The sequence below is a fragment of the Calidris pugnax genome, unplaced genomic scaffold (genome assembly GCF_001431845.1).
Source record: "Calidris pugnax isolate Ruff unplaced genomic scaffold, ASM143184v1 scaffold40, whole genome shotgun sequence".
Lineage (NCBI taxonomy): Eukaryota > Metazoa > Chordata > Aves > Charadriiformes > Scolopacidae > Calidris > Calidris pugnax.
The window spans coordinates 197,670-204,285 of record NW_015090796.1 but is presented as its reverse complement, the minus strand read 5'-3'; the positions used below and the strand labels follow the sequence as shown (position 1 = coordinate 204,285).

Sequence of the window (6,616 nt, the reverse complement as noted above, 5' to 3'; positions counted from 1 at the left end):
GGGGCATGGCGGTGATGCTGCAGTTTCCCGGGAGCCCCGGGGACACCCCGACCTTCTGGGGGAGGAGGGGGTCCGGGCCGCGGTGACCTTGCGGGGGGTGGGGGGCAAAGGAACGGATGTGGGTCCCGCAGACTCCCCCGCGAACGGCAACGGCAGGGCCCGGCCGGTGCCTCCCCGTGTGCGGGGGAAAAACCTCGGGTCATCGGTCACACGCGTGTCGTGTCTTGAAATAGGAGGAAAAAAAAAGAGAAAAAAGGGGAATTGTAAATAGTTAACTTGTTTTTTCACTGTAACACAATGTACTAGTGGCCCCATCGCTGTGTTTTTGAATGCTTAATGCTATCTAAAGTTTCTTTTTTTTAATTAAAATAATAGCAGTGGGACTGTTTTAGGAGAGGTTGCTACATTTGTGAAACAAACTGAACCCTAATCACAGAATCATAGCGTGGTTAGAGTTGGAAGGGACCTTCAAGACCATCCAGACCCACTCCCTGGGTGGGATGATAACGTCCAGACAAGGAAGGCCCTTGGGCAATCATCTTAAGAGTGAAGAGTCAGAGTAAAAGCTCTTAACTGGGAATCAGATGCTCACAGTCAATTTAATAGACTCATAGAATGGTTTTGGTTGGAAGGGATTTTTAAAGGCCATCTAGTCAAACACCTCCCACCACACCAGGCTGCTCCAAGCCCCCTCCAACCTGCCCTTCAACCCCTCCAGGGATGGGGCAGCCACAGCTTCTCGGGCCAACCTGGGCCAGGCTCTCACCACCCTCACACCAAACAAGTTCTTCCCCACAGCTCAGCTCCATCTCCCTCTTTCTATTTAAAAGCATTGCCCCTCGTCTTGTCACTGATAAAATAAGTACATATTTCTTGCACGCAGTAAACCATACTTTTCTGCAGTGTACTTTTAGGTTTCATTTCAAAAGTTGCTTCTTTACATCACAGAGGATTTGGTGACCTGTATTCGGATTCAGGCTTCCCCAAAAAGTTTGCAACCAGGTCTTTGACAGTACAACTTCTGCTGAACAGGACAGGAAGAACACAAATTAAAATTACTGAGATAAAAGCGATGCTTTTACATCACCAGGACCTTGAGAATTCAATTTACAATATCTGAGAAGACAGCAAAAGCAACCTCTGAACCACCGGAGAGTATTTTTGATAAGTCCTGGCAGGTAAGTAACATTTCCAGACCAGAAAATGCCAAACATAGTCATAGCCCCCCTCCTCCCCACCCAAAAAAACCCACCAACCAAACCCAAACAAAACAAAACATAAAAAGAACCTGAAGATAGAATATCACAGATAAGTCAACCTACTTTGATCCCTGGAAGTGAGTACGAATAATCAGCTTCTAACCACCTAACAGCAAAAGGAAAGCTCGAATGGATCAAGGCCCAGGGGAAGCTTGTGTGTCTCAATTTCTGAGATGACATCTCTAAATCAAAGAAGAAATGCACTGAAATGGAACCTCTTTAAGAGGTTTGCTTTCTTGTAAATAATGGATTTACTCAATGAGCAGGAATCAAACGAGTTAAAAGATTCATTTGGTTCTTCATCAGAACTAAGGAGAGTGACACAGGCTGTCTGAAGAGTATTTCAATATCTGTATCTGCCTTGTGATTTATTTTTTTTATTTTCACATTACGGTTGGGAAAATCTCTAAAATAAATAGATTTTTTGGATAAAGAGTAATTTCTGTTAAAGTTACGGAAAAGTGAATACTATTTTTACAAAGCCAATAGACATAGGAAAAATACAACATTGTATTCAGAAGATCTTATTGGAAAAAATACTGAACTACTCTCATATCTTGAAATAACAGTTATTTTCCACATTGATCACAGTTTTCTGTTAAAAAAAAAAAAAAACAACAGAAATTTGTCATTTGTATAGAAATACTCCCTACAGCAGCTACTCTCCTAAGTGCGGCACTACGTGGAAGCTCATTGTCTAGGAGGAGTGGACACAAGCCACAGTACCAAATACCTGTGTTTTCAGTGCAGTTTGTGCTGAGTTTTTATGACCCCTGTGTTGGCATGGTCCCAAATTACACGCCGGCAGGCCTCCTCACTCCCTCTCATTCTCTGTCCACAGGAGCCAGTGTAAGCTTTCCTTACATTAAAATCACGTCGTCACATCATCATTTCCAAATCCGCCTAATTCGTGTCCATTTTACCCAACCAGAAAGTAGATTTGCTTGTAAATGAAAAAGGTCAGAGTAGCTCAGGCTGTTTAGTTGCAGAAACACTCATTGTCCCGGGGGCGATGGGGATCTGGGGCCAGAAGGCAGGATATGGCCACACTGTCAACAGGCAGAGTGGGATTATTCTAGAACTAATTCAGAGCAATTCACCATAAACAGTTTTATAATAAAATGAGTCATTCTGCACATTGAATTCTCTGAGATGTGTTCATTTATTACAGTTGAAGCTGAACCTGGCAGAAAGATCACAGCAAGACTTCAAGCAGCATTCAGATGGAAATCTCAACACTTCACAAGGGTATGGATGGAACATCTGTGCACGTGGGAATGGCACTTTTCAAAAGGTACAAATAAGTCGTTATTAGCCTCAGAAATAAATTATGGATATCTGAAACTGTGTCTTCATGCCCTATTGCATCAATGTTTCATAAGCTAAAACAAAACAGAACATAAAACCAAAAAAAAAAAAGAATGATCAGTTGTTTCAAACATGAAACCAAGGAGATTCATAGTAGAGAATGGTTTTTTTGTTTCCAACATATCAATTATACATTACGCTAATTAGTTAAATTTAAACTGATAAAACAGTTGTACCGCTCAATGCTAAGCACTGTGCTTTGTATGAAATTTGTTTAGTTTCTTTTAAAGTTTTCTAACATTCTTGCAGACTGACCCGAAGCCCTGAACTTCTCCAGTGATTTAGATGAAATATAAATCTCTTGGTTTGGTCTTGGTGAAAAAAAAAAAAAAAGTTGTTTTGTAGCTTCTGATATTTGGGTCATTACCTATAGGTATTTGTATTTGGGTATATACTTAAATTCTTAATTAATGCTTCCTTTTGAAACACCTTCACTTCTCCCATCATTCAGAATCTAAAATACAGCAAAGAAGGGAATAGCAGACAACTGTGGAGTTAATATTTGATTGGAGACAGCCTTAGGCACAAAGGCTGGGCATCATATTGGTCTTCTCAGCCTGGAGCCGCATTTTAACACCATTTGCACATGTTCACTGCTGTCATTTTGTCTTACTCCTTCTCAGTATCTCTTTGGTCTGAATTATTATGAATTTGTTGTCTCCTGTTTCATCTGAGTTATGTTTCAAATGTGGAAGTTCATGTCTATAACACAGTTTTTCAGGACAGCCTTGGATGTTGTTTTTCGCTTGTTTCTTCCCCCACAGTAACAATGGGACATAGGCAACCCGCTGACGAATTTTAGGTATGATAAGTGGTATCTCAGGCACCTCCTCCCCCACTTGCAAGAAATCTTGTGTTACACAGACAACCACATGTTCTTTAACTCTTCTTGTCCATGCCTTCTTTATTTTTACCTGAAACTTTCTGATTGGGATTCAGCACAGAACAGAAATCCAGCACAGAGCATTGTAGCCAAAATAGTAATTTAAAGTATTTGAATTTAAAAAGTATTGAAACCATGTCATATGACTTGAAGCTTCAGGCAACCTTAGCTATAGGCAGAACTGCAAGTCCTGTCTTCACCCACAAGTACACAGTAATGAGTACATTTCTTCTTAGATTTTATACAGATAATTATGCTCCCACCACATATGGCTCTTCTAATTTGACAAAACATAGCATCTCACAAAGCCAATCGTAACTTAGCTCTGCAAAATGCTTTCTCGTCTTAACTGCAGTTTCGAATATTTTTAACCAGCTACTGGGTTTTTGGGGTGTAGCAAAGAGAATACAGATTCAGTCATTAATCTAGGATAGCATAGGCTTCAATGTTCTCCTGAGTGAAATAACCCCCTTTCTATATTAGCAAAGTGCCATGAAGGTTATAGGATGCACTGTTATGAGAACTGGAGTCAATTTACTGGAGATTGATTTCCCTTCATTTCATGTACATCTTTGTCTGTAATATTTTAACCATATTGCTAGCCTTCTGCTGATGCTCCTGAGCTTCCCACCTTAGCAATGGTGGGAGATCCAGCAAGATGTTCTCACAACTGGGAAGAGGCACGTTAGCCCCTACTAGAGGACCGAGCATCAAGACATGACACTCCCTCCAATGCTAGCAGGTTTATTTTCCTCTTCAGATCCCCACCACTGAATAGACAGCTCTTCTTCTTCAAGTGGGTTCTGGCTCACTTTTTCATCCTCAGTGTTAGTACTGAATTGCAATAGTGTTAGTGCTAAATTGTCATACTAATCTGGAAATTTTATAAAGCTTCGATTTTATTCTGAATTTGTCTGGCATCTTCAGTATTTCCCCAGTAAATACATATGAGCGTTGACAAGAAAGTCCACATTTCAAATATTTCAAAGTACCCTTTGCCTATTTTACAGTGTAGCTGGTTTTATAACATGACCAAATATCTGTTTAAAAAAATATATATCCTTAAATGCTTGTAGGGTCTTCAGGGATTGGTAACATTAACTATTTTCAACTCCTCCACAAGTCTTATCTTTATTTGCTTGCATAAGAAGTATTTTTGCACAACAAAATACGTCCATCAATTGTTCTTTTCTGTTCTGTGATTCATCGCAACTTCAGCCTTGTTTTTTTGTTCCTGTATTGTAAAACCCACCAGTGCTTATGATTCACAACTAATAGTCATGTTGGCATTTAAGGTTATCTTTGCTGATGGACCCAAGTAGTTTTGTATCATTAAAAAAGTCCAAGTTCATAATCTGTTAGATCAATGTGCAAGCCTTGAAACGCTTCCTCAGCTCCTCAACGCGTTCCTTAGGACAGGTTCTGGTGTTTCCTTCAGTATCTGTCAGGGTTACTGGGCCAGGAGGAGCTCCTTCCCCTTTCATTCCCTCTGAGAGCTCTTTCTGAGGGGGCTGCTTCTAGGCTTTTGCCTAAAGTTCAGGGAAATTGTATGATCTTCCCTTAGCCTGGGACCTGTGTCTTCATAACTCCTCTGTCTCTCCGGGTATGAAGTTCAGGCTTCTTTATTTCCTCCCTGTGCACGCACAGCAGCCACTGAGTTGAGAGTCCTCTTAGAACCAGAGCAGGATTTATTTTAGTAATGAAAAGAAATACCAGAAAATGAGCTTTAAAACTGCAGATAGTCTCCATATTGATCTTATTATAGCATCTTCTGTTGCTAAGCATCTCATCCTTCAGATCCTGCCTGGTTCCTTAGCCACCTTAACACAGTGCTTCTTAAATCTTCTTATAACAGTTTTACTCTTTGTCGCTGCGCTGTATTTTTACCCTTTCATCAAAAAAAGTACCTCTGTACGTTTGTCTGGATGTAAAGCATCTCGGATGTTCAGAGTGAGTCTTTCTGGCAGTAGTCCTTGACAGCTTTCACGTCTCTGTTGAAGCATCACCAGTGATGAGCGCTGTTTCCATTCCTGCTTGTTCTTTCAAGTGTCTGCTGTTGACCCTGAATAGTTATACAGGGAACTGACTAAGTGCATAATAAATTAGATTTCCAAAAACTACAATATCCAGAACATTTACTGATTCTTACAGTTAATACACTTCATCTAATATCAAGCTACCATTGAACATACCTAATGATTTTTTTTCTCTCTTTAACTTTTACTTATTAACGGGTTATGCTTCAAATCACCCCTCCTCCCAACAGCCTTCTTGTTTTGTAAAGTCTCAGTGTCCCAAAAGGATATAAGCTTTATGGTTGTTTTTTTTTTTTCCCATTAACATCACTCAGGTTTAGAAATGCCTCCTGATTCCTCAAATGGCAATTCCAGCAAATGAGCAATTTCAATTCTAGTTGGAATGAGGGATGGTGGAGTTGAAGGGTTTCCTCCATTTCCTCCTCCATCCCAGCACTGACATTAGGAGGAGTGGGAAAGGAAAAGGCTCATTGCAGAATCATTTGGAGCTTAAGTATAAATATATATATAATCTGAATCATACTGCCTTTTTCTGTTATTTCAATCACCAAAATGTCAAGCTCTTTAATTATGATTTTTCATACAAATAGCTGCTTTGGTTGCCTTCTACTCTGGAATTATTAATAATAAACGAAACAATATATATAAACTCATATTGCTACTCTTTCTGATTTTAAACATATGACTTTACATGTATGTATTGTACAGACTCTCTTGTCCTGAATAAATTCCTCCACAGACCATAGTGATTTCAGGCACAGAATGTAAATATTTCATTTTTTCAGTCTTTGGAGCTTTTTTCTTGGTCTTATGTTACGCCTTATGTAAGACCAGTCAAGTAGTACATTTTAAGTATTAGGCAATAAGTCTTGGCTGCCAGTCTTGGGGAGTATCGGTTTGAGATATAATTGCATCAATCCTAAACACACATGTTGCCTAGCTTTCTTAAGTTATTTTAATGAGTTCAGTACTATGTCTGTTTGTCCCTGTTGTTGTTTGACCTCAAATACCTCTCTTTATTGCCTTTCAGCCTAAACATATTATGATCCAACAGCCCTGGACCTTCCTTG

At 39.8% G+C, this 6,616-nt stretch overlaps 1 protein-coding gene across 1 annotated transcript in view; it reads right to left on the bottom strand.

The window, feature by feature from the left end:
• The window catches only part of MCTP1 (multiple C2 domains, transmembrane 1), a 342,368-nt gene that overhangs the window by 303,124 nt on the left and 32,628 nt on the right, over nt 1-6,616 (bottom strand). The window lies entirely within an intron of this gene.